A 26,731-nucleotide genomic window follows, 5' to 3' on the forward strand; every position below is an offset into this window, starting at 1 on the left:
GCTGGGAACAGGGACTTAACAGCTTGTTCTGTGGCTTCAACTCGTAGCTCAGAGCAGTGATGGAACCTGGTCACTCCCCAAGAACAAACACTCCTGCCAAGACTTGGAGAGGGGAATGTGAAATCTTAGAGCTAAAAAAACAACCACCACCAAACAACCATGAAGTCTGCTCTTGACATCCTGTTAATAAAGCTGCTGCTTTTCTCTTGTCTCCCTGCTCCCCTTCTCTTTTCTCCCAATCTTTGTGAAGAGCCAGGAGAAGAGAAACATCACCTTAGCAGATAGACACCCACTTGAAGTATCTAGTCTACCCATGACATTCTCTCTTTTACAAGGGCCCGGTATTTTACAAGAGTTTGTTTTCCTTCTCTGGGTCAGTGTTTCATTCATGATGTCATCTGAGAGTTGAGTGTGCATGACTGAAGAGCTCCATGGTAGACCTCCCCACAGTCATAAGTAATTTCAAGGACAGTTATTTGTTTTTATTGGATGCTATGGGCATCCTGTAGAGAGTCAGTCAGTACTTCCTAGTTGATAGATTAACTCCTGTTTCACAGAGAAGGAAATGAGATACTTAGAGAAGGCATGTGAACTACTCTGGACTTCATTACAGACAGGGAACTTTACAATTTAAGAGAAAGTATGTTTCTTCCAAGAATGCCTCAGGACATTCTCAAGTCTCCTTGACACTCTGCAAGACTTTGCCAATACGGAGGAGAGCAACAGGTCATGTTTTTTCATGCTTCCATAATAATGGTTACTTTAGAGGGTTGAATAGTGTCTTCCCCAAAATTCATGTCCACCCAGAACCTCAGAATGTACCTTACTTGGGAAAAGAGTCTTTTCAGATGTAATTAGTTAAGAGGAGGTCACACTGAATTAAGATGGGCCGTAAATCCAACAGCTGGTGTCCCTATGAGCACAGGACACAAAGACACACACAGAAGGAAGAAGGCCATGTTATGACAGAGGGGGAAATTGAAGGAATGCAGCTACAAGCCAGGGCTGGTAAACAACCACCACAAGCTGGGAGGTAGGCACGGAACACATTCTCCCTCAAAGCCCTAAACGGAGCCAACCCTGCCAACACCTTTAGTTCAGACTTCTGATCTCCCAGACTGTGAGATAATAAATTTCTGTTATTTTAAGCCATCCAATTTGTGGTAATTTGTTATAGCACTACTAGGAAAATCATAAAATTATCATTTATCCAATGTTCCAAAGAGGCACATAATGTAAAATCCTTTTTCTCATTTACTCCTCAAAACCATCCTCTCAGATAGGTATTAATGTCATTATTTTACAGATGAGGCAACTGAGCTAAAGGACATACAGTGAATACAGTATCCTCCCTATTCACAGAGATAATGTTCACAACCCCCAATGGATATCTGAAACCATAGATAGTCTAAAACATATATATATATATAATGTTTTTTCCTATACATACATACTTATGATAAAGTTTAATTTATAAATTAGGCACAGCACAAGATTACCAACAATAACTAAGAATAAAATAGAACAATTATAATAATATCTATAATAATAAAAGCATAATATTCTAATTAGACCAGACATCCTTCTAAATGACCTTCCGGACGAAGCCGGGGCTGCGAGGGTAGCCTGGGTCCCAGGTGCCTGCCGGTGCTGGCAGCTGGGGGAAGGAAGGTCTACTCTTGCAAGAATTTTGTGCATCGGGCTTCTAGTACTGTAATAAAAGTTACGCAAATGTAATTTATCTCCTAAATTATCTTATTATACTGTACTCACATTTTCACTTAAAGAAAGCACTTTATGACTTGTCTTTGGCAGATTCAAATTGCCAGCATCACTACTCTTGTGCCCATTATGAAGTAAGGGTTAACTGAACACAAGCACTGCAGTACTCCAAGAGTTAGCTAGTGAGTGACTAATGGGATGGGGATGGGAGGGAGGTGTCTACAGCTTGAAGATGATGGACAAAGGAATAATTCAAGTCCTGGGTGGGGCCAAGCAGGATGATGTCGGATAAGAGAGTTCATCATGCTACTCAGAACAGCAAGCAATTTAAAACTTATAAATTGTTTATTTCTGGAATTTTAGAAATTGTAGGTGTAAAATTTCTAGAAACAAACAGGACATGGAAAAATGTTGGTTTTATTAAAAAAAGAATGCATTTATTTCAAATTTGGGGTAGGGGATGCAAAGAAATAATGGAAATGTAGGAAAAATTGAAATGTAAATATATTTGTTGATACAAGCTGTTATAAATCTAAAATCATCTTATTTAGATTAGAGACTAAAATGCATTATGCTAAGTTATTTTTACTCACAAGGACTGAGTAAAAGGACTGTGCAAGGACTCAGATAAATCAAAACAGCTGAGGCTTAAGGTGATGTGAATATGAATAGATTTTTTAAAATCTATTAAAATTGACTTTCGTATTATACCATTCTTGTGATTAAAAACCTGAAGCAAAATAGTATACAGGAGTATTTAGAGGCAAAATGTTCCCCAAAATAGTTTTTCAAGATGAGCAAAATAATCAGTTGCTTTGGTGCTTGGGTTTTTTTTAGGCATAATTTCCTCATGCCCTCTTTTCCCACAATAAAAAAGTCAGCAGAGCCCCCCCTTGAGCTGTTCATGAACGTGTTTCCCCACTGTTCAGCGGGACAAGGATAGTCATCAGCAAAATGAAGGGTTGGCAATTTGTCTCAACAACTTCCCACCTTCTCTTGGCCCCTCCCACCCACACCAAGGACGTGTGCCCCTCCAGCCAAGAAGAAAGGACCCCTCTGCTCAGATTTAACTCACTAAGGTTTTTCTCAATAATGGCGTGGTGAGTGATAGCTTTGCTGAAACAAGTAGCCACTTGCATTTATGAAGAACCTACTCACCAGGCATTATGCTGGCTACTTTACTGCCTGATCCCATCCACTCTACACACAACATAGGTGTTGCGGCCTCAGGAGGTGTTACACTCAGTGAGCGGCCGCGGTGGGCCCTCGCTGCATCTGGGGCTTGTAGATAACAGACTGCACATACTTACTACCGTGTCGTCACTCCACACTTGTCAGGTGACTGTGCACATGTGATGCATCATAGTTTTTCTATGACCAGGCAACAAAGCAGCAAGATGGTGCTGAGGCCTCGTGTGAAATTGGCCCCTCAACTCTATTGTTAGATTTGGGTGATGTTCTCTGTAAAAGGTTGTCTTTGGAGCAAGCTAAGCAATTGTGCAGGAATATTAGCTTGACGTGGGGTCCCTTGGCCTGGCCTGCACCCTCTCACAATCCAGGACCCCTCGGGGGATGTCAGAGAGCCAGTTTTGGCCCGATCCTGCAGGCATAAAAGGCTAATATGCAAATTGACTTAACAGACAAACAACTGGTCGCTATGATGTGCACTGACCTCCAGGGGGCAGATGCTCAATGCAGGAGCTGCTTCCTGGTGAGTACAGCAGCAGTGGTAGGAGCCTCTCCCACCTCTGCAGCAGCGCTAAGGATGTCCGACTGACTGCTGCAGGCCTAAGCAGTCAGTCGGACATCTCCCAATGGCTCCCAGACTGCAAGAGGGCCCAGGCTGGGCTGAGGGATCCCCCTGAGTGCACGAATTTCATGCACCAGGCCTCTAATACAGAATAATGACTAGCATTTACTAAGCATTTACTATGTACCAGTCACTCCTCTAAGTGTTTTACTAGTAACTCATCAAAGATGTAAATTATCTCTAAATTAACCTGCAAATTTAACATGATTGAATTCTATACATTATGGGTATGCTACCTATCAAAAAATAAGATTTAATTTAAAAAGCTCAATTTCTGCCCTGACAGGTGTGACTCAGTTTGGATGTACATCATCCTGTACATCAAAAGGTGGCAGATTTGATTCCTGATCACATGCCCAGGTTGTGCTTTCCATCCCTGATCGGGTCATGTACAGGAGGCAACCAAGCTATGTTTCTCTCACACATCAATGCATCAGTGTTTCTCCCTCTCTCTCTCTCTCTCTCAAAAAAATCAATAAAAAAGATTGATTTCTTTCAATAAAAAATAAAAGAAAAATAAATAAAAAGCTCAATTTCAATAATCTGAGCTGACAACATTGAAAAGATCTTCTAAGATTCTTGAAGCTCTTCAATAAGGAAAAAGATGCTCAAGAATCGTTGGCTCTTCAACCAGAAGGCATTTTCTCTACCCAAGAGTAAGACAATACCTCCTTAGCACCTCAATTTTTCGACAGGATTTGCTAAGCTCAAGTTGCCCCCAAAAGTCTCCAGAGAAAGGCCAGAATCTCCACAAAGACTAACTTGACATATATACTGAAGGGGCTCAGCACACATTTTCCTAGATTATGCCACTTTGACATGGGGATTATTTTGAGCCAAAGGCATGGAGACCCAAAAGATTCAGGAATAGCTTTTTAAAATAAATAAATAAATAAATAAATAAATAAATAAATAAATAAAATTAAAACCTCCCCCTTAACTTTCTAGAAGAGTTGAGATAGAGGGCCTGGTCTAGGAAGAGAGCTATCACCAAAGATAACTACAAAGCATATGGGCTAGGTGTGGTGGGCAGGAGAGGGGGGAGCTCAGCAGGGCCTGGAGCTCAATGTCTTCTCTGTGAGGCTCAATTGCCTGACTGCCTTAGGTCTCATATTCTTATAGGGCCTCCATATGTACATAATTAAACTTGTTTTTCTATTGTTAATCTGTCTTATGTCAATTCAATTAACAGACCAGCTAAAACGACCTAGAAGAGTAGAAAAAACAATTTCCTCTTCTACAACACTAAGCTCTGCTATGAAAATTATTTTCCCAACTTTGGATCTTGGAAGGACTTCCAGCTCAGGCCAGTTAACACCAGAGGGCAAGTGAATTCTGTACAGACATGGACTAGATTGTGGCTTCTATAGGCACCCCGTTCTCTGGGTCACCCCTACCTCCTGCGGTTCCTGTTGCTACATCATTGCATTCATCAGTGCAGATAAGCCCTCAGTTAATCTAGGCCTCCCAGAGGCAATTTCCTTTTTCAGGACTTTATCATACAATGATATCCTGTAAACTGAGTAGAGCAAACAGGTGGCAAAATGAGTTCCTACCTGACATGGCCCCCAGGAGAACCAGAAGGACTGCTTCCAGCATACTTGATAGTTCACCTCTGTGCACACTTCCAGCAAATCACCCAGGAGCGGAATCCCACCTTATATCAAAGTGCATTCCAGATGTCGCTCATCTTCCCCTCCCGTTTTGTTGCTATGCAAGAAATCAAACAGAGGCCTGAAGGTAACTAAGGGAGACTCTAAACACTGCAGGAATGTTTGCTCTTCGATTACCTGCTTCTGTGACTGCATGGTAACCAAGGGGCCAACCAACCCATCCTGGTGAGCTCAGAGTCCATCTCAAAATTCCACACCTACTGTGCGGAGAGAGAACCCCAAATAGGGAAGTCAAAGAGCAAAGAAAACGAAGAGACACTGAGATGACAGTAAAAGCCGGACATGAGCGCAGTCATCCACGATGGTCTCAATAGCCAGGCACTCTGTCCTTCTCAGAAGTAGGGTGGGGAAGTGGGAATTTTTCTGCTGACTGAATTGATCAATTGGACTCAGAATTGGGACTAGACCCCTCTTCAAGGCGGCGATAGACACGGCCCTTTGACTCCCATCACCACCATGCCACTCTAGCCCTCAAAGAAGTCTGTGGAGGAAGATTATTGGAGTCCTGCACGAGGCTTCTGCCCAGCAGGGAGTGATGTGCCCGCCCCTCCGAGGCAGGTCTGCCCTATATGGTGCTTTCATGTCCCATGCAGCCCACGCCAACTACAGGTCTGGTGTGTGGAACACAGCTGGGCTGGAGTCCAGCCTTCACTCAGAGAAGGAGCAATGGCAGCAAAGAGGGCGATGGCCATGGAGCAGCCTGCGCCCTTGACATGGTGCAGTAACAATAGCCGTGGGTATAGTGGAAGGAAGTCAGACTTGGACCATCTCTCCTCTTCCTTTCACTCAAGAACTGCCCGCTGGGGGAGGGAAGCCCAGAAGCTCAAGGCTAGTGGCAGGAGGAGGGTAGGGGGCATTGAGCCAGATCCTCCCACCAGGAGCATGAGCAGCAGGAGTCCCTATAGGAGCTCTGAAGACCACGTGTGCCCCACAAGCAAACCGCATTTGGTCCCTGCTGGTCAGTCAGTCAGTATGAGCCAGTAGCTGCCACAGTCATGGTGAGAGCCAGCCATGTAGGCCAGCAAATGGGGACACTCACCTTTCCTCTCCCTCCTCCTCAACCTTCCCCAGGGCAAAGAGGGAGGGAGCCTCTTGGAGCCAGACCTCACCACTCGCCCAGGCTCCAAACTGTCAGCCCCAGCTACCCCTGCTGCAGCAGCCAGTAGCAGGGAGATGGCAGGAAATGAGATTTAGGACAAGTTTGAAATAGAAGCTTTAAAAATGGTGGTGGACCATGAATAACTGAAAATGACCAGGAAGCAAGATATTAAGGGAGAGTCAACAGAAGCGGGTTGAAAACACAAAACCATTTCAGTTTATGTGCCCCTGAATTGAGACTGTTAAGTTAGCTGGTTATAGCGCCTTCCGGGCACACAGAAAGCAAGGCTCAGAAAGGTTGAGTGACTGGCCCCAGGTTAAGCCACTAGTCAGTGGCCAAGCTGGAACTTTGTGTCCCCTGCTTCCCAAACCCAGGGCAGCAAGGCTGTCTTCCTTCCCTGCCCACCACATCCAAAGCCTTAGCAGGCCCCTTCTAGCCTCCGGGGTGCCTCCTACAGCCCCTTTCCCAATCTTGCTGCCACCATTTTGGCTAAGGTCCATCTCAGTAGCATCTGATGCATTTCACAGATAACTGTCAGGCTAATTTCCCAAAAGTACATTTTAATAACTGTCTTGCCTGCTTCAAATACAAAGCAACCTGCACCCTAGGAAGAGCTGACTTTACCTGCATGAAGCAGGAAGTAAGATTCAGAGTGTCAGTCTGTAGGTTTTGGTGTGAGACAGGTTAGGTGGCAAAAGCATAGGTTTTGCTGTGTGACCCTAGGCAAATGACCTAACCTTTCAGAATCTCAGCTGTGCTTCTATAAGTCAGAGCAGTAATACCTGCATGGAGTATTATTTAGAGCAGGACATGAGACAATGAAGTGAAAGAAACTGGCCCGGAGTCTGGGGTGTATGATACTATTTTCCCCCGAATAGCACATCTATAGGACCGTGGCAAAGGCTGAAACGCAGTAGGTACTCAATAAACATGGACTGAGAAGAAGATGAATACACAGTTGCCAAGTTACCAATTTCTCACCTCTCCGTTTTCCCTGTCATATTAGTTACTGCAAATAATCCATTTCATTACTCATAATTAAAGCTGAAGCGATGGCTCAGATTAAGTTATGGAAACCGTCAGAACAATTAAACCTTTGAATGAAAGAAACACTCACATCTATTTAATTTTCAGCCTGACTACACAGTGTTCTTCACGTTGCCCTGTTTTCACCAAGTTAAGGTGAGTCTCTGCTTCCTTCCCCGCCCTGGCCCAGGGATAAGGGCCATCGTATGGAATTTGTTGTGGGGTTTTTCTCCTGTAGTTACAGCTTCTGGGTCCAGTCCTGAGGCTGTTTCTGCCATTATGATGTTCTGTTGTCCATTGGCCCAACTGCCATCTCCTTCTGGAAACACGTGGTCCCAGCACCAAGGACCCAGCCGGGCCAGAGTCACACAGAGGCTGACTGAGCCCCGGAGCTCCCTGCCCTCTTGTTCCTGACGTCTGACACCCTGAGTCCTCCTGGTTCTACCGGGGTCTCGGCCCCGTGGGGTGAATGGGGCAGCTCAAAGGCAGGGCTGGAATCTTTGGGGCAAGCACCCGCCCCCCCCCCCCCCCCCAGCTCCACACGAAAGACCTGGGAAGCCTTCTCCCATGGCATGTCTGGCCCAGCAGCAAGTGGCTCAAGCTGGTGCTTAAAGTATTTAAAGGGACTTGCCTGAAATCTAGCTAACGCTCCTGCAAGTGTCTAATTTGCTAACAAAGGAGTTGTGTTCCACACATCCATTGACTTAGAACCTGGAACACATTTCCTACAGATGGCTTGCTCACAGCCTACAGACGGTTACATAATCTATAAAGGCTCAGGATGAGAACTAGAAGTGCTGCTGTGCACGTTCAGTTAAGTTTCCTTAGCAGTTCCATGGGCATTGGGGGCTGGCCAGTGAACCTGATCCCCTTTATATCTGGGGGGTTGCCTTTATATCTCTGTCCATGTTTATGCAGTTACTGGAACTATGGGCTTCAGGGACCCAAACCCTAGGACACGGCACCCGGATTCCACCATTCAAGCACCCCTATACCACAGGTCCCCTGGAGAAAGAGAGTATGCAGGGCCAGGCCCACACTCACAGCAAAGGCAGCCATGCTGATGGCACGGAACTTCAGGAGCAGCAGTGAGCTCTCTCTGGGTCTCCTTTGTGGGCCACTGTGCTAGCAGGCACAGGGCTCCCACCCCGCACCCCACAGTTCTCTCACACTGTCTCCAGGCAGCCTCAGGCAGCTTCCCAGGCCAGAGGAGCGCCTATGCTTCTTTGTATCCCAGTTACTTCACAGGGAACACGGTGCCAGATGCATAGCTGGTGCTCAAAAATGGTGGAATTAATCAATTTAATTTATACTCCCTCGCCCTGTGCCATTTTCTTCCTTGCTCCAACACCCACCCAGTGAGGGCACATGTGTCCTTCTAAACAGAATGGTGCCCCCTCTCCTACCGCCTCTTTTATCCCTACTCCTGTATTCACTGGAAAGGAAGTAACTGGAAACGGTGTTCGTGTGGGAGGGGTGCAGGGGAAGAACCCACAGAACCGAGAATTAGATCTGGTTTGGTTTTGATTTGTTCTCTCTTTTGTTTGTGTGTGGTTTGCTGCTGTAACAAGAAGTCACACTGTCAGTCGCTGAGCAGGCGGGGTGGTGAGGAGCTGTTCCTTAGGAAAGAATGGAAGGAGCATCTGGGGTCTGGACGCTCCTGCCTCTCAGGGAGAGGGGACAGGCTCTTTGGTGTTTTACACTTGGGGATTTTCCTAATGGCCATCCAGCTTGGCTATGGGGAAAGGGGACAGGTGAATGAACACTTTGTGGGCTTTGTTCAGAGAGATCAGAAGAGCCCCAACCGCTATGGACCCCTAGGCAAAAGCCTGGGAAGGAGGCCTGTGAAGACAGAGGACTGAGCCAGCCAGACCAGCGACTCTGCAGTGAGGGGACCCCTAAGGGCAATGGCTCATGTGAGAACCATGGGGCCCCTTTTCAAACAAGGGCTCTATGGCAAAGTTGGCATGCGGAGTCGCCCACACACCTAGATAGACACGGGGGGGGGGGGGGGGGTGCAGCGGCTGAGAACACTGTGACCCGCCTGTCACAGGTGAGGGTCTCCTGGGCCATGTGGCAAGGGGCAGTACCACTGGCCTAGCCGCACTGGCCTGGACCCCTTGGCATTTGAGAAGACTTGCCAGGGCAGCCAGGTTGAGGTAAACCTGAAAAGATTAGACACCTCTCCAACAGGCTTTTCAGGAGAGAATATTCTAGCAAACACTTATCTAATTTTCATGGAAGTCTCTAAGCATATGAACTTGAGTGGATGGAAGAAACAGAGAAATATAGGTGTTTATTCAGGTATCCCCTATTCCTACCCATAACAAAGGGGGTCTCGGAAGGAACCATATGCCTTTTCTCTTTAAGGATTTCTGAGGTCGTCAGTTTGTCAGGTTTCTTTCTGCCTGAGATGTCTCCGCTTTTTCTGCATTTCCTCTGACTGGGGATAAAGGCTCTGCCCCTGTTAAAGGGATGTGAGGCTCAGGGGGAAAGGGTATGGGGAGTGAGGGAGCCGATTGAGCCTGGTCAGGGGCTGCCCTGTCCAGCAAAGGTGAGTGGGTCTAGAAAACTGGACACAGGGCTCTCGATTCACTGCTATGCCTGCTTTAAAATGCCTCGTGGCTAAGATTAGTTGACACACCGGGTTCCCTGGGCAATTCCAAATGATGCAACAAGCATGAAAGAACACACTGAGGGGAATCTGAGGTTCCTATGTACACAGGATAACAAAGAGCTCTGCTTTCATGAGTCAAATCACCGGGTTGATAGCTTATGCTGAGGTCTAGTTGTTAGAGCTGACAGAGGCCAGCGTGTTCTTGGAAAGTCGACTCTAGATTAGGCTTGGTTGTGGGCTACTTGACTCACAGCCTTTGATAATGTGTAGTCTGTGAGGGAGACTGTACCATCCTAGCCACGGTGGCAGCCAGAGTTGGTAGAAGTAACCATCGCCGAGGGAGAGTTGATTCAGACCTCCTTGGGTTACAATGGAGAGGTATCTGAAGCAGGTGAGGTTTCAGAGGAAGATAAGACATCTCTATAGGAACCAAATCAAGGAAGACACATCATGAGTGTATTTGACTATTACCATTTGAATTCATGGCAGTAACTCTTGGATTGGTTTAATCTACTACATGTGGGGTGTGTGTGTGTGTGTACATGTGAGCATGCACGTGCACACACACACACACACATATACAGGAGTGTGCATGTGAGAGACTTCTGGCATTGGGGTAGGCATGCCAGAGATGCTGGTGAGAGCCTCCCCTATCCACCTTCTTCTTGGGGAATTTGACCTCCCAACGCCCCTGGAGCAGCCTTGTTCACCCTGCTCTTCCACAACCCTGGCCACAGATGACGGACTGCAATGCTCAGCTAACGCAAGGGACCCAGGCCATAGGCAGGGCTGTGCCAGGTATAGTTCCTCCTCCTTTTTTACCCTCTCAAGACATTAACCTGAGAGACACGGAGATGGTCAAACGATGGTGGTTATGTAGAACCAAGTCTGGGGAAGTGTGCTGATGAGTAAGTGGAAAGGCAGAGAAGCGGGAGACAGGAGCAGACAGAGAAAAACAGAGAAAGGGGGACCCTGAGGCCCACGAGAAGCAGGAAAAACTTGGGATCCCAGCACCCCAGGTCCATCCTGAGTGGCCCATAGAGCCTTCATTGCCAATTTCAGTGTCTTGGAGTTGCCTGTCAAATCCTTGTATCCTGACTGTAAACCCCAATAAATTCCAACTAATTCCAATAGGTTCTCTTCTTTGCAACCAAATAATCCCTAAGACAGTTTGATTGAGCAAGATGAGAGAGTAGGTGTCACAGACACAGCGACAAGTGGAAGTTGTTGGGATGTCTGTGACTTACTTTAAAACACTTCGGTAAGGCAGTTAGTCATGCTCTTCCTTACTCTAAGGGCCGCCAGCTGCTCCAATGGAAAATTCCCCTCCAGGGTAGTCACCGAGTGTTTTATCAGAAAAGCCACTTCAAGAGCTTCTGTGGTGGATGGCTCACTGAACACCTGAGGCTTTGTGCATTAGCATCTGAATGTCAGAAATTAATTTTTATTGTTGAAATTAGTTCTTTGTTAATAAGTATGGTATTAGAAATGGACTCTTGTTGATGAAGTTAAAGGTATTCAAGATATGTAGATTGGCTACGTTCTTCACTATCCCACGAGTGGAGTGGGAGATGTGAGATGTGTAGACAGGTTCCCTTCAAGGAAACCTCCACTGCCCACTCCTTCAGGGTCGGCTTCAGTAGAGCCTCCTTGCCTGAGGCCACCTTTCCTGTGGCAGCCTGTATCCAGTGACTGAGCCTGATGGGGAGAAAGTCCCAGTCATTTTGACCCAATGCAAGACAACCCTGGTGGATAATATTAAGTCCAGAGCTCGACACTGGTTTGCTTGATGCCTCCTTGCATGTACATTATCATTCAACTTTTCCCTCTGCCCAATCTTAATCCTTTCCCCACCCTTTTTTGAAAAAAAATTTACCTTAAATTATATTGACTTAAATTCTAACTAAATATTAGTATTGTCTTAACATTCGTAAAATATTGTTATTAGCATTAAAAATTCCATCCAAGTTATACTAGTAGATTATAAAGCTCCCTCCATATGAAAATAGATAAACCCTTAATTATGTTATACTCTTTATAAACTAATAAAGAGTGTAATAGGTATAAATCAAGTTTGAAGATCATCTATACTTTTTCTGATATTCAATTATTTTGAGCTTTTTCTATTTTTAAAGCAGGACTAGCTGGCCATATATGTTAACTGGTGTCATGTCATTTGCATTTGTTTCTTATGATGGCTCCTTCCCCTTCCTCTTACAGGGTTTGATCCCTAATAAACATTTTGCACCCCAAATATTGTCTCAGCACCTGCTCCTGGCAACCTTGACTGGTGACAAATGGGCTGTAAGAAACCACTGAGGCTCATAGCACACGAATAATGTGCTGGGGCTGCCAGAACAAAACTCCACACGCTGGGTGGCTTCAACAACACATCTGTGTGATCACACAGTTCTGGAGGCTAGACGTCCAAAATCCAGGTGTAGGCAGAGCTGGTTCCTTCTGAGCGCTGTGAGGACAGGGTCTGTGCTGGGCCTCTCCTTGCTTTGTGGGTGGCTCTTTTCTCCCGGTGTCTCTTCACATCATCTTGACTCCATGCCTGTCTGTGTCTGTGTCCCAATATCTGAAAGAGCACAAGGAGCACCATTAACACTCATATTCCAAGCAACATTCTGTTCATGTTGATGTATGTATTCTCTCAGACAATAGAAACTTGCTCTACCGCTCTGTTCTTTCTGAGCTCTCATCAGAATCTGCTTTAACATTCATGTCTTCCCACACATGGTAAGGTAGCCAGTTTAATTCCCAGTCAAGCACATGCCCCACTTGCTGGCTCGATCCTCGATGGGGGGCCTGCAGGAGGCAGCCATCGATGTTTCACTCTTTCCCAACAATCTCTTTAAGGCAATCCAAGCTTTTGCTATTGTGCACTTTAAATTTGTCCAGCCCCTACTCTTACCCAATTCCAAAGCCATTCCTACACTTTTAGGTATTTGTTACACCTGCACCCCACTTCCCAGAACTAAAATCTGTATGAGTTCAGGGTTCTTCAGAGAAATAAACTAATGGTGGGGGAGGAGGGGAGAGATTTCAAGGAATTGGCTCATGTGATTGTGGTGGACAGCAACTCCAAAAATCTGAAGGGCAGGGCAGTCTGGTAATTCAAGTAAGACTTATTGTTGCCACTCTTGAATCAATTCATGAGTTGAAAGGCTGGAAATTCAGGCAGAATCTCTATGTTGCAGTCTGGAGTCTGAATTCCTTCTTTAAGATTATCTTGGCCTTTGCTCTTAAAGCCTTCACTGATTGGATGAGGCGCACCAACTCCATGGAGAGTAATTTGCTTTACACAAAGTTTACTAATTAAAGTGTTAATCACATCTTAAAATACTTTCACAGTAACAGAAACACTCTGGTGTTTGACCAAGCATCTGGGCACCATAGCCTAGCCAAGTTGAAACATAAAATTAACCATCACAAGTGCGTAGCCTTAAGAATGGGTCCTGAGGCTTAATCCTATACTGTCTGTGCATTGCTTAGGAGGAGCTCTGTTCACCTGTTGCTGGGTTTCAGTGAAACAGATCATGTCTCTGAAGTGCTGTGGCCTCTACTCCCAGTGACCGTCTTACTCAGGGTTCCTAAAAGGACAGAGTACTGACTCTCCATTGAGTTCGTCAGTTTGTGTATACTATTTGAATTTGGTAGTAAAACATTTCTCAATACATTTCTGTATGAATGACCGGGTTTGGTAGATTTGCTTTCTTTACAAACTCCGAGGACAGTTGTAGAGGAGTAGTTTACCTTTATTTACCTCAATTTTCTCTCAGTAGCTATCCTCAACTATCAAGAACCTAATAGTTTTGCATCGTGACCAAACTGACTTAGGTCAGTTCGTAATAATGGTGATGTGTGGTTTCCATGTAGCTCAGGGACACTCACTTAACTCACTTCTCATTTCACTCAGGTCTGTCTGTTCAAATGTCACTCCTTCTGAGCAGCCTTCCTTGATGGAGCTAACTGAATTAGCCAATGGAAACACACATACTGTACACACTCTCACACACACATGCCATCACCTACTATTATGTCCGAACTCCGCTTCACTCCTTATTGACACTTATCAAACCTGAATTATAGTTAACAGTTTCTTTATTTGTTTTTGATTTTTCTCCTCTGCCAGTATGTAAGCAGCATTGAGGCAGATGCCGAGCTCACTGCTGCAACCCTAGAGCATACCGGGCATATGTTAGAAGTTAATCGTTACGTGCTGATGGAACACATGAACGAACTTATGCAAAATCCACATCTGTCAGGTGTCAGCTATGCGGCACTGGGGCTTTAAGCACAAAAGAGGTGGTTTAAAATAAGTGTCCAGCCCTGGCTGGTGTGGCTCAGTTGTTTGGGCATCATCACATGCACGGAAAGGTTTCCAGTTCAATTCCGGGATGGGCACAGGTCCAGTTTGCAGGCTCAATCCTCTGGATCCTCAGTAGGGGGTTTGCAAGAGGCAGCTGATCGAAGTTTCACTCTCTCTCCCCCTCCTTTCCTCTCTCTCTCTCTCTCTCTCTCTCTCTCTCTCTCTCTCTCTCTCTCTATATATATATATATATATATATATATATATACATATATTCAACATTTGGCCCTGTAACTCTGCCCTGCTACTCTCACCCCTTGCCAATCTCCCTCTCTGCGCACCTTGATTCAGTCTTCCACATAAGCTCACGTAGGTTCGATTTCTGGTCCCCAAGAAGCAGTTCATCTGACCAGCCCAATTGTATGAGAAGTTCAGCAAATGTTGTTTTTATGTGAAGTGATATGTTTTGACTTTTCATGGCTTACTTGGTGTGCCTCAGCAGAAACACTGAAATACAGTGACAGGTTGTTAATTAAAAGGACAGGGCCTGGGGAGTGGGGGTGGTTGCTAAGCAGAAAGAGTGTGCTAAATAAGTTGATAATGCAAACAAAACTCCAGAGAATATTTTCAGTCCACACAGAAGGGCACTCTGTTTTCAAATATTGCTTAAGTAGATAAGAAACGACTACTTATCTACCAAAAAAATGATACCAAATACAAATCATTCTTTATTACAGCAATTCTCTTAAGTTTCTATACCAGGTAGCAGTTTGCTAATCTAGTTGTAGCATATATTTGCAAAAAAAGAAAAAGGAAAGAAAAGATATGTATCTCTAACTGGATATAGTGGTGGTGGTGATGATGGTGATAATAGTGATGGTGCTGGTGGTACTGGTAGTGGTGGTGCTGGTGGTAGTGATAGTGGTCGTGATGGTGGTAGTGGTGAGGGTGACGGTGGTGGTGGTGGTGATAGTAATGGTGGTGGTGATGGTATTGATGGTGCTAGTGGTGATGGTGATGGTGGTGGTAGAACAGTAAAAGCTAATACCACTGAGTCCTTCCTATGGACCACAGAGGCCCTGCGAGATGAGCTATTGAGGCTCACCCTTCCACCTGCAAAGGCTCCAGCAGCACAGCTGGAAAACAGCTGATCCAATCCCTCATCTTACAGAGAAAAACCCATGGAAAGCAGAGAAATGTGGAAAGGTGACAAAGGTGAGAGACAGAAGACCAAAAAATTGTGTCCGGGAAGGAAATTGTTTTGTCATATTTTCCCACCACAGCTCTTCACTGTAATTCAAGAATGCCCGTGAAGATTTGTTCTCCCTCATCCAGGAATTCGCTGTGAGAAACAGCCAGCCTGGCCTGGAAACAAAAGAGGCCTGGAGAGCATGGTGGGGGCCTGGTGCGGAAGGGGAACCGAGTGGCCAGGAGGTGGCTTTGCAGCTCCTGATGGTGAAGAGGGGGTGAACACTGTGAAGGGTCCATCTGGGAGCGAGCAGCCCGTTGAGACGGTAAGGACAAAGGCTTTTCTGTCCTTTGCCACCCGAGAGGCAGTGCTTTTCTGAGCAGCTCTAATTATAAATCCCTGTCCTGCTAAGATGGGTAAACTTGGCAGCATTCGAGATCTGCCTTGTGTCTTAACTATTTCTCAGTTGGTTTAGGTTTGGCAAAACCCCAAATGCATTTTGCCAAGCACTCTTTCCCTTAATTTCTAATCCCCTGAGTGGCTTAAGGGAAATTTCATCCATATGTCTCTGAGTCATTTACTGTGAACTCATCTTTTGGTAAAAGAAATACGTTCTCAAGCCAGCACCGTCCAGAGAATAGCAAAATTTTAGGCTAGAACGGGTCATGCTTTCTTCGGGAAGAATTTCCTGATTACAAGGAGGGAAAGGGAGCTATGTTTCCTGTTCTCAGCTCTTTTCCCTTTCTGCATAGTCTTTCGAAGGATGTGCATGAAAACCTCCTTTCTCTATTATTTATGAAGTTGGTGAATGCTACATTTGCATTTGGGTTTAAACAAACTCTATGGATTTGTTGTTTTAGATGCAAATTCTTATTTTTAACTTATGCAGGGAAGGAAACAAACAAACACATGCTACACGGCAGGTGCATCTCAGCAGCTGAGTAAGATAAATGTTATCCTCTTATATAAAAAATCTGAGATGAAAAAATATTAACTAGGGCCCTGGCCAGTTTGGCTCAGTGGATAGAGCATCGGCCTGCAGACTGAAAGGTCCCAGGTTCGATTCCAGCCAAGGGCATGTACCTTGGTTGTGGGCACATCTCCAGTAGGAGGTGTGCAGGAGGCAGCTGATTGATGTTTCTCTCTCATCAATGTTTCTAACTCTCTATTCCTCTCCCTTCCTCTCTGTAAAAAAATCAATAAAATATATTTTAAAAAAATTAACTAGGAAAGGCATGATCTTAATAAAAGGCAAAGTCAAAGTTCCAATCCAGAGCTCTCTGACTCCCAAGTTCACATTCTTCCCACCTGTCCATGCTCATTCTCAGGCACAAAGGGAAGGCCCCACACATTCTAGTAGACAGCTATCATGCACCTAATGATGGATTCTAGCCAGGTGTTTATTTTTTGTAAAGTCAACAGGGACTAGACTTGGCATTACTGCAAAACAGTTATCCTCTTTTTTGTTGCCTCCGGAGAGTTTGGGACCCGCCTCACTCACTGTGGCAAGATGTCATACATGGAAAGTGTTGGTCTTGGAAGTGAAGTCTTTAATATTACTAATAATGATGATGAGCCTCCAGGTATATAGGAATTACAGGTAATAAAGGAACCGGTTGAACACTACCGTGAAGATACAATCTCCAAAACCAAGAATGTTGAAAATTCCACAAGACAAATAGCCCACTTTATTCAATAAATATATGGCAAGGGGGGAAAAAGAGGTCTATAGATTAAAAAAGACAAGAGACATTTCAACTGAATGCAGTCTGTGAGTCTTATTTGGATCCTGATTTGAGCAAGCCAAGAATAAAAAGAAATCATGAGATAATTGGGGACATTTGAACACTGCCTAAATATTTTATAACTAGAGGCCCAGTGCACGAAATTTGTGTGTGTGGGGGGGGGGGGCGTCCTTCAGCCCGGCCTGCACCCTCTCCAATCCAGGACTCCTCAGGGGACATCCCTCTCACAATCAGGGACCGCTGGCTCCTAACCACTTGGCTTGCCTGCCTGCCTGCCTGATCGCCCCTAACCACCTCTGCCTGCCGGCCTGATGCCCCTAATTCCACCCCTACTGGCCTGATCGCCCCTAACCACCTCTGCCTGCCGGCCTGATCGCCCCCTAACTGCTCCCCACTGCCAGCCTGAGTACCCCCTAACTGCTCCCCACTGCCAGCCTGATCACCCCCTAACTGCTCTCCCCTGCCAGCCTGATCGCCCCTAACTGCCTCTGCCTTGGACCCTGCCACCATGGCTTTGTCCGGAAGGACGTCGGGAAGATGTCCGGTCTAATTAGCATATCACCCTTTTATTTAGTATAGATATTAACAAGTTACTGTTAATTTTTAGATGTGTTGATGGCATTGTGAATACATTAAAAACAAGAAAGATATACCTTTTTCTTTATGAAGTGTCTATTCAAGCTTTTTGGTCAAATTTTCAATTGCGCCATCTGTCTTTTTATTATTGAGTTGCAGGAAATGCTAACATTTGCTGGATATAAGTCCTCAGATATATACGTGGCCAATATTTTCTCCTAATCTGTAATTTTTTCTTCTTTTTCTTAATAGTATCTTTTGATGAGCAGACATTTTTTTAATTTTGATGAAGCCCACTTTAACACTTTTTTTCTTTTATGGTTATCGGGGACACCTAAAATAAAATTCCCCCTCCTGGGCCAGCCCCAGGTATTTGGTTCCATTGGTCTGTGTTGGGGCCAAGCATTGCTGCTTTCTAAAGGTTGTTCGAGTCCTTCCAATGTACAACTGGGGTTAATAACCCCAGCGCTAAAAAGAAGTATGACCTGAAATGTAGAAACCTCTAAAGAAATGAAGTTCTGAAAATATAATAAGGCATAATCCAAGTGAACATTGAGGAGGTACCTGAAACTTCTGCAATGTCAGCACAGGGAACATTTCAATGAGAAGGTAGAGTGAGGAGCAAGCAAGAAAGACAGGGCGTTACAGAAGAGGCAGTGGTGCTGTGACAGCTCCGACCTCCGGCCTGTAATACTCAGAGGGCAAAAACAGACCTGCAGCCCTGGCCGGTGTGCTCAGTGGTTACAGTGTCGGCTCACGAACTGAAGGGCACATGCTTGGGGTGTGGGTTTGTTCCCTGTCCCTGGTCAGGGCACGTGCAGGAAGCGATCAGCAGGTGTGTCTCTCTCACATCGATGTTTCTCTCTCTCTCTCCCCCATTCCCTCCCTCCCTCCTTTTCACACTCTCTAAAAGGCAATGGGAAAAAATATCCTCAGGTGAGGATTAACAACGACAAAACAGACCTGGTAAAATTGTGTTAGGAGTGAATTGATGAAGGAAAAGGGTGATGGTGTGGAGTGGAGTGAAACTGCCCAACTGTGGTTTTACTTCTGTCCTTGACACCTGGAAGCAGAATCCCCAACACCAGGAAAACAGAACACAAATGACTGAGAGGGAACAGAAGCTGAAGATGGATGGAGAGATAGTGAGGGAGCCCGAGTCGCTCTAAATGAGTGCAGGACTCCAGGCCCAGGAATTACTAGCACATTGTTTGCGGGTAGTTTTTATCGCGCGCTAACAGGTGGCGCGGGCCATTTTTGCTAATTTTTTGCGCAAATGGCAACGTTCAGTAAAATTACGATAACTTTAGTTTACGTATTTATACGTTACCCGCATTCTACCGCTAGTCTATAAAAAACGTATTAATACGTGTCCCGCGCTCTACTACACTGGTAGAACGTATAAATACGTAAAATGTGTAAACACGTTTCCCGCATACAATGTGCTAGTACAGCCTGGGAACAGGAAGACCTTGCAGAGGTAATTGAGGAATCACGCTGTAATCTCTGAAAATCACAGAGTGAGGGAAGAGTGCCAGAAAACCCAAGATGAAAAAACACTCCAACTATGGGGCTGTCAGAAATGCCAGGTCCCCCACAGTGCCCAGCACTGGCCTTGAGGGTGTGCCCCTCGGAGGCTAGGCAGCCCCTGGCACCCATCCAGGAAGCTCACACCCACCCTGCCCACAGAAAAGCAGCTGTAACGGCAAACCCAGGTGACAATTCTCCTCTCTGGGATAAATCCTCAGTTGAGAACATGTTCTGTCCTCAGAAGCTGTGATCCTGATTTCTTTGCCCATGACATGCTTTACCACCAGCCCCACCCTGGTGTACCCTGAGGGTACAGATCTTCAAGATCAAGTGTTTCACAATTATTTATTTTCCACCCATCTTCTTCGGTCCTCTTTGTGAACAAATAAAACCAGGTTGCTAAGGCTTAGAAGGCCTTCAATGCCAGTCATGCATGGCTGCTGCCCAATTCACAAGGCCAGTTTTTGGCAGACAAGTTCTCTACTGGATTACACTTTCAGAAGCCTAACACCTACCCAGATAAGTAAGGGATAGACACAGAAATAATAGCCTTCTGAACTCAGCCTAAGGAAGCTTTCTATGCTCGCCAAGCAACAGTTTTATTATAATTTGGTTTTATACAGAATCGTCTACAAGCTCAAAATGTACTCATTAGTGAACATGAATATTCCATCCTCTTAACAGTTATATATTTTTTCAAAATAAGTTATTTGGTAATCCTCCACTCTTTAAGAAGTTAATCTGTTTCCTATTTCTGCTGTTAACAATGATCACAGCAGGTTCAACAACACAAAGTTATTATCTTAGAGTTCTGTAGGTCAGAAGTATAAAATGAAGTGTGCGCAGGGCTGAATTTTCCCCTACTTCCTTATTTTTTCCAGCTTCTGGAGGCTGCTTGCTTTCCTTGGCTCATGGCCCCTTCCTCCAAATCCACACATGTTACATCTCTCAGACTCTCCTTGTATTGATCACATTTCTTTATGTGACCACAACTGGGAAAGGTTCTCTATTTTGGGTAGCTCACGTGACTAAACTGGGCCCACCCAGATAACCCGGGATAATCTCCCCATCTCCAGTTCCTTAGCATAATCACATCTACAAAGTCGCTTCCCCACATGAAGTAACATTCGCACATTCTGGGAAGCAGGACCTAGACATCTTTGGGAGGGCATTATTCTCCTACCACAGAGATAAAGGGTAATCTTAATGCCATTTTTTTAAGTGCCTCTCATCATCCCTGGGTTTGTGAATTATAGTTTATGAGATTGGTATCATATATTTCAAATTTTATTAAGGTAAGAACCATCTTTCATTTTTTATACAGAACAAACTACTTGTCAAAGAGTATTTGCTGAAGCCTACAATATGGGATAGAACTATCATCTAGGGCAGAGTAGTGCATGATCTTTCAGGGGAAAAGTTTCAAGTATATGTTAATTTTTCACTCCTTGTTCAGAAGGCTCTGCCTTACAGGTTAAAGACAAAATTGTTGAAGTCCTTTAAAAACAAACAAACAAACTGGTGGAAGTCAAATTTCTGAGTCCTACCAACTTCAAGCATGACATCTAGATGGAGCAACATCATCCCCAACACACCTTCCCCCTTCAACTCCAGGTCATTAGTGTTTATATTTTGAGGATCTCTCACAAAAAAGCAGCTATCAAAAATTTACACCTTTCAGGAGTCATCCACTGGATCTTTGAAGACCTGAAAACACGAGTTACCTCTGTTATGTTGCATAGCAACCTTTCCTGGGATGGGGTAGATGGGGGAGGCTTCGTCATCACAATTGAACTTCTTCCATCCTCACCTGGTCTAAAAACCACCAGCATAGTGAGACTGCAGGAGCCCGACATCCCAGATTATTCTCCTTCAAAGAAATCTGACCAGTGCTGTTCAACAGAACTTTCTTCAGTGATGGAAACGCTCTGTAATGAGTACTGTTCAATACTCTTTACACTGGCTACTTGTGGTTACCGAACAATTGAAACGTAGCTGGTGTAATTAAGCAACTGAATTTCTTATTTTGATTAATTAATTTACTATAAACACTCGCATGTAGCTACTGACTACCACAGTGGACAGGTCAGATATATAACATCTGAGGGGAAAGGAGGACTTGGCCATCAGGTCATATTTTGCTCCTGTTGATCCCCTCTGGGGGGATGGGGATCAGGCACTCCATTATGCCATGCATGGGTCAGGGCAAGCTCAAGCATTTCCAGAGCCTGAGAGACTAAAACGAAGCACCAAACCTACTGATTCAACATCAATACACAACAGCATCTGGGGCGTCCAGAACCACAGGTTTTCTGTTCTGGCTCACGGAACTACCTGGTCCCATTCAAGGCAACAGGCACAATGGACAAGAATGTCCGGAACTTTGCCACAGCTCAGCCTTGTTGTCTTTGCATCTCTCAGTAGAAAGCAGCAGCAAAAGGCACAGACCATGGCCATTATGGCAACCACAGAGCAAACTTTCTATCTAACCCCCAACACCCAGATGTGATAGCCATGCCTTGCTTCTTACCACTCAGTTTGCACCTACCACTCCATTTTGTACGTTGGAATTTCTAGCAGTTCTAGAAGGAGATGTCAAATAAAATAGACATATTCAAGGAGGGTTCCTGGGTCAACTCTTCATTCAGTTTCTGCCACTTGTTCAGTAACTGAACCCAGTAACGAGGTTATGGGTGTAACCGGTGTTATCCGGAGCTCCCAAGGCAGAGCCTTTCACTGTAATTCATCACATTGATTCATTAACTAACATAGCTCATTTCTATCAGACCCACAAGAAACCCACAGTGGCTACAAATGCCCGTATGTGCATCCAAAAGGCATTTATTTTTATAAATGTTCCCACCTGGGTTGCTTCATTAATGTACACCAGTTTATACACCAATTTTTGTAAAGCAGAAGTTTAAAGATCACTTTTCCTCTGTGTTCTGCTGCCACCATCACCGAGTGATCATTGCTCCTTACTGTTAAATTTTCCCTCTAACACCCATTTGTTCTGCTACATTTACCCCAGTTCCTGCCAGCCCCCCAAATCGTTAAAAGCCATCAGGATAAGAATAACTACCAGGACAAACATGCTGCTGACAGGCCGATTATATCTTACACCAGATCAGGTCTGTCTATAAGATTAAGTTAAACAAACTGTCTCCCATGAGCCTACTCTAGATATTCACCCATTCACCCAATTCTTCCATATAGAAAACTCTAAGAAGACAAATAAGACTTCCTAGTCCTGTTTCCCATTGCCTAGGTCATCCATTCCGATGGACTGGAGTTGGAGGTCCTCCCCACTCCAACATTTACCCCCTTTATCATCATCCCTTGCTCTTGGCCACCAACCTTGAAGCCGCATGGCAGGGCTTGGTAAACTGTGGGAGGCTGAGAGAGCAGAAGGATTGTAGGAGGACTCGGATATCTGGTTTGGACAATGGGTGGTGTCATTTGCTGAGACAGGGAATGAAGTTGTCCCATTACAGGGCCCAATGAGGCAGCTCACTTCTCTAAGACCAGTCCTCACTCTTGTCTGACATCAGCTTCACCTCCCTGACCCTCTGCTTTCTTGGTTTCTTGTTTCAAACACCAGCCTCCAGCCTTTCCCGGCCCAGTGGTTTACTCCCTGAGGGAGCATCTGCCTTTGTTCCATTCTTGATCTTTCCCTGCCCCTGATGCAGCCTGAGGGCAGATGCTTCTAGTCAACTCTCTCTTCTAATGAACCAGCCCTGACACCTCTGCACTTAACTCACCACTGAAGCAGCCCACTCACCACCCACTGGCCTTGGCCTTGCCTGCCACTCCAGGCTCCACTGCAGCACATCCCAGCCTGGACCCAGCCCTTTCTGAGTCGCTCAGAGCCCCACAAAAATGTGAGCGGATATCAATCCACCGAAAAAATCTAGAATATATTATAAAAGAGATGTCTATGACCCGTAAAGGGGAAAGGTGACGATAACTAGGAGCTCACAGAAGGTTTGCTAAAGAGTAAAATTAAACACTCCCTTTTTTGGATAGGCTTACTCGATTAATTAATCAGGAAAATGTTGTAGACAGAAAGGCATTTGACCAAATTTCTCATGTCCTTATAGTAAGACTGCGTGGTAATACAGTTAGGTGTGTGAACATTTGGTTGAGTAACTATATCCAAGAGTATTCATTAATTAATTCCCCCACAGGTATTCAAAAACTCTGTCTTTGGTCCCACCTTCAACAAAAATTTTACCAATGATTTGGACAAAGAGAGACATCATATATATTAACATATGAGAATGACATTGAGCTAAATAATTTAATGGGTGATCAAATTGGGAGGATAAAAGATCTATAAAAGGTGAAATGATAGGTTACAACCAACAGGAAAAATAATGGGTTTCTTTTAAGACCCAAAAACCCATTTGCAAGGGTACAAAGTGAGTAGAACCTGAATCAATACTAGTTTATTAAAACAATTAATGAAAGTAATTAACTAAAAATAATTAAGTAAAAAATGAAGGGTTTACTTGCCTACAAATCAGAGTGAACCAAGAGACCTAGGCCTTGCCAGCAGCTCCCATGAGTCTGAGGGCCACTCATTGCAGATGGGGCCCCAGCAAAGGAGGCAAAGTTCTCTGCTGCTCCAAACAGAACCTCCAGCTCTCAGTGGGGTGCTTTGCAAATCTGACAGTGGCTGCCTCTGGGCGGAGAAATCCGAGGGGCTATACTTTCATACACTTCATTTTAATACTCCTTATTTAGCATCTACTTATTTGCATTTAACAAATAAGTAGATGCAAAATAAAATAAAATAAAATAAAATAAAAAATGAAAATCCAGTGCATAATGTGTGAGTTAAGAGTGCAGAATTTGGAGTTAGACAGATTGTTCAAATTGCAATTTAGCGACTTATTAGCTGTGAGAACCAGGGCAGGTCACTTAAACCTACCAGCCCTCCGTCATCTCCAACACTGGGATGACAGCCACTCCATAAAGTTCTCAAAGAGATCATCTAAAAGATATAACTACACTCACTATAAAACTTCAGTCATATTCAGAGGAGGACCAGGACTGAGAGCCCAGAAACGGGACTCTGAGAGATCCTGAGAAGGAAGCAGTAGTTGTCTTCAAGTGTTTGAGGGAAAAGTAGGAATAGCTTTTCACCGTGCTGCTCTAAAAGGCATAATTAAGACCGATAGGTAGAAACTTTTGTGATGGAAAAGGACTGTTTTAACTCAGGCCATTTGTAAAAGTAGTGAGTGCCCCATGGCTGGAGGTATTCAATGCCAGTGACATGGCCACCTGCCAGAGATGATATTCAAGGGAGTCCTGCCCTGAGAGTCCAGTTAGGTTAGTGGTCCTGAAACTTTAAAAGCACAATGAGAGTTTTTTTAAAAATGCAGGCTTTGGAGCTTCTGGGTTAGTGAACAGGTGCAGGGGCTGGGAGGGTAGCAGACCTGGAGGGGTGTGGGAGCCCCACACCCCTACCCACACACCTTGCCCTGTGCATCTCTCTCCCATCTGGCTCCTGAGTTACAACCTTTTATAATAAACCAGTGATCTAGTGAGTTAAAAACATACAAAACAAAACAAAACAAAAATGCAGGTTTCATGTCCACACACAGTCGTAATGAATCAGAACACACGTGGGGAGCAAGAACATTTTACAAAAGTTCCCCAAGAGACTCTGATGAAAAGCCAGGCTTGGAGACCAGTGCTATGACCTCTCTGTTCCCTTGAGTTTAAGAATCTCTGACGTGATGTGTGCTAAGTTGAATGCTGAAGATTGAAGCTGGAGTAAATGACAGTCAGAGTGTCTTTGTAGGAAACTGGGAAGGGGAAAGGGTGCAACGAAGTGGGGTACACATCCCTGCCACCACCCAGACACCCCAGGGTACAAGCGCTCCTAGGAGATGGTGCAAATCCCTGGGGCCCTGCTGCCCTCTGCCAAAGGGACCCTTAGGTATATGTCAACTCTCTGCAAACCACCAGCATACATTTCCTTTGAAAGCCATAGTCACAAGCAATCCCTTCCCAACAGAAACACACGACATACTGTTTTGAGAGGTCAGCTAAGTCTCAGACAAAACTGGAGACAGAAGATGTCAAGATGTTACAGCCAACAAAGGGAACAGAAAAGAGGTGCAGCCTTTGTTCCTTTTTAATTGGAAGAAGATGTTATTTCAGGCAGCAAGACATTTAAGTAATGCCATTGTTTGTTGCTGTCACTGATGAGAAGAAAGTGGACGGGCAGGAAGTGAACTTTTAAATGAGCTAACTTCAAAAATTAGGGTGTGCCTAGGCCTAACAGGTTACAGGTTACAGTATTAAATACTAGTTAAGTCCCAGGGACAATGACAAGCACTTCCCTAGTCATCTTAACTAGCTAAGCACCTCTTAGTTATAATATTAAGATATTGGCCTAACCTCAGGCAGCATTTCCCAACTTTTTGCTGAGGACACAAAGAACTCAAGAATGCAAATGCACATTGACATTGCACGTAGCTGGATAAACTGGTCTCCTGCATGTTCTTTACTATTATTTTTTAAATGTATGAAGACACTCTTGAAATTAATAAAATACATAACTACTTAAAAGCATTGCTGAATCCACAGCCGCTTTCCATCACCATGAACTGAACTGTCCCGATGAATGGGTACCAATGCACAAACACTACCATCTGCGTGTGCATAACCCTTCTGCTTGAATGAGTGAAAACTAAGCTCCAGAACTTAGGAAGGACATATCTGTGCTCATTTTCCTCCCATGCACTCTACAGATTGCTTTTCTTTGGTTCAGGTTGAGCTGGCTCTTCCAGAGAAAACAGGAAAAGAGATGGGAGTGCAAAGAGAGGCTGGAGGAAAGAGCAACGGTTTAGCTGCTACACCTTCGTGCTGTGGGGAGATCTACTTCCCACCAAGTGAAAAATTTTGAGCTTTTTCCAGCAAACAAAGCTCTGAGGCTACCAACTCAAGTGAAATAAAGTGTAATATAGTGTTACTGTTGTGTGTGTGTGTTTTTAAAAGCCCTGCTAATAGAAACCTGAAGAAATATTAGGAAGAGGGGTTACCTACTATATTCATTGCTTCAAAAAATAATCATTGATTTTCTACAATGTGCAATGTTTGTAAACTGCCTCTCTCCCCAGCAACTTACAAAACATTGGGATGCCACCAGAAAAGGAACTGGAGAAGGAATGTTATGCATGCCAAAATGTTGGACACGGTAGCTTATTAGCTTATATTAAATTTAGATTATAGTTGTACAATTTGTAAACCTTTTCAAATGATGAAATTCAATGCTGGGATGTTATTGAAAACAATAATACCCACACCCTGCCAGTAGCAATGCGATAGTACATTCAAGACCCTTAAAATGTTTAGACCCCTGATCCAGTAAGATATGGGAATTTTATTTTAAGAAAATAAGCCAAAGGAAGTTAAA

At 44.6% G+C, this 26,731-nt stretch overlaps 1 long non-coding RNA gene across 1 annotated transcript in view; it reads right to left on the reverse strand.

Annotated features, from left to right (window-relative positions):
• Positions 1–11,371: 11,371 nt before the first annotated feature.
• Positions 11,372–26,731, reverse strand: part of LOC118666011 — a 37,955-nt gene continuing 22,595 nt past the window's right edge. The window contains exon 3 of the long non-coding RNA XR_004970806.1: positions 11,372–12,528. This is a non-coding gene — a long non-coding RNA (uncharacterized LOC118666011). The remainder of the gene's footprint in view (positions 12,529–26,731) is intronic.

Source organism: Myotis myotis, unplaced genomic scaffold (genome assembly GCF_014108235.1).
Source record: "Myotis myotis isolate mMyoMyo1 unplaced genomic scaffold, mMyoMyo1.p scaffold_m19_p_11, whole genome shotgun sequence".
Taxonomy (NCBI): Eukaryota; Metazoa; Chordata; class Mammalia; order Chiroptera; family Vespertilionidae; genus Myotis; species Myotis myotis.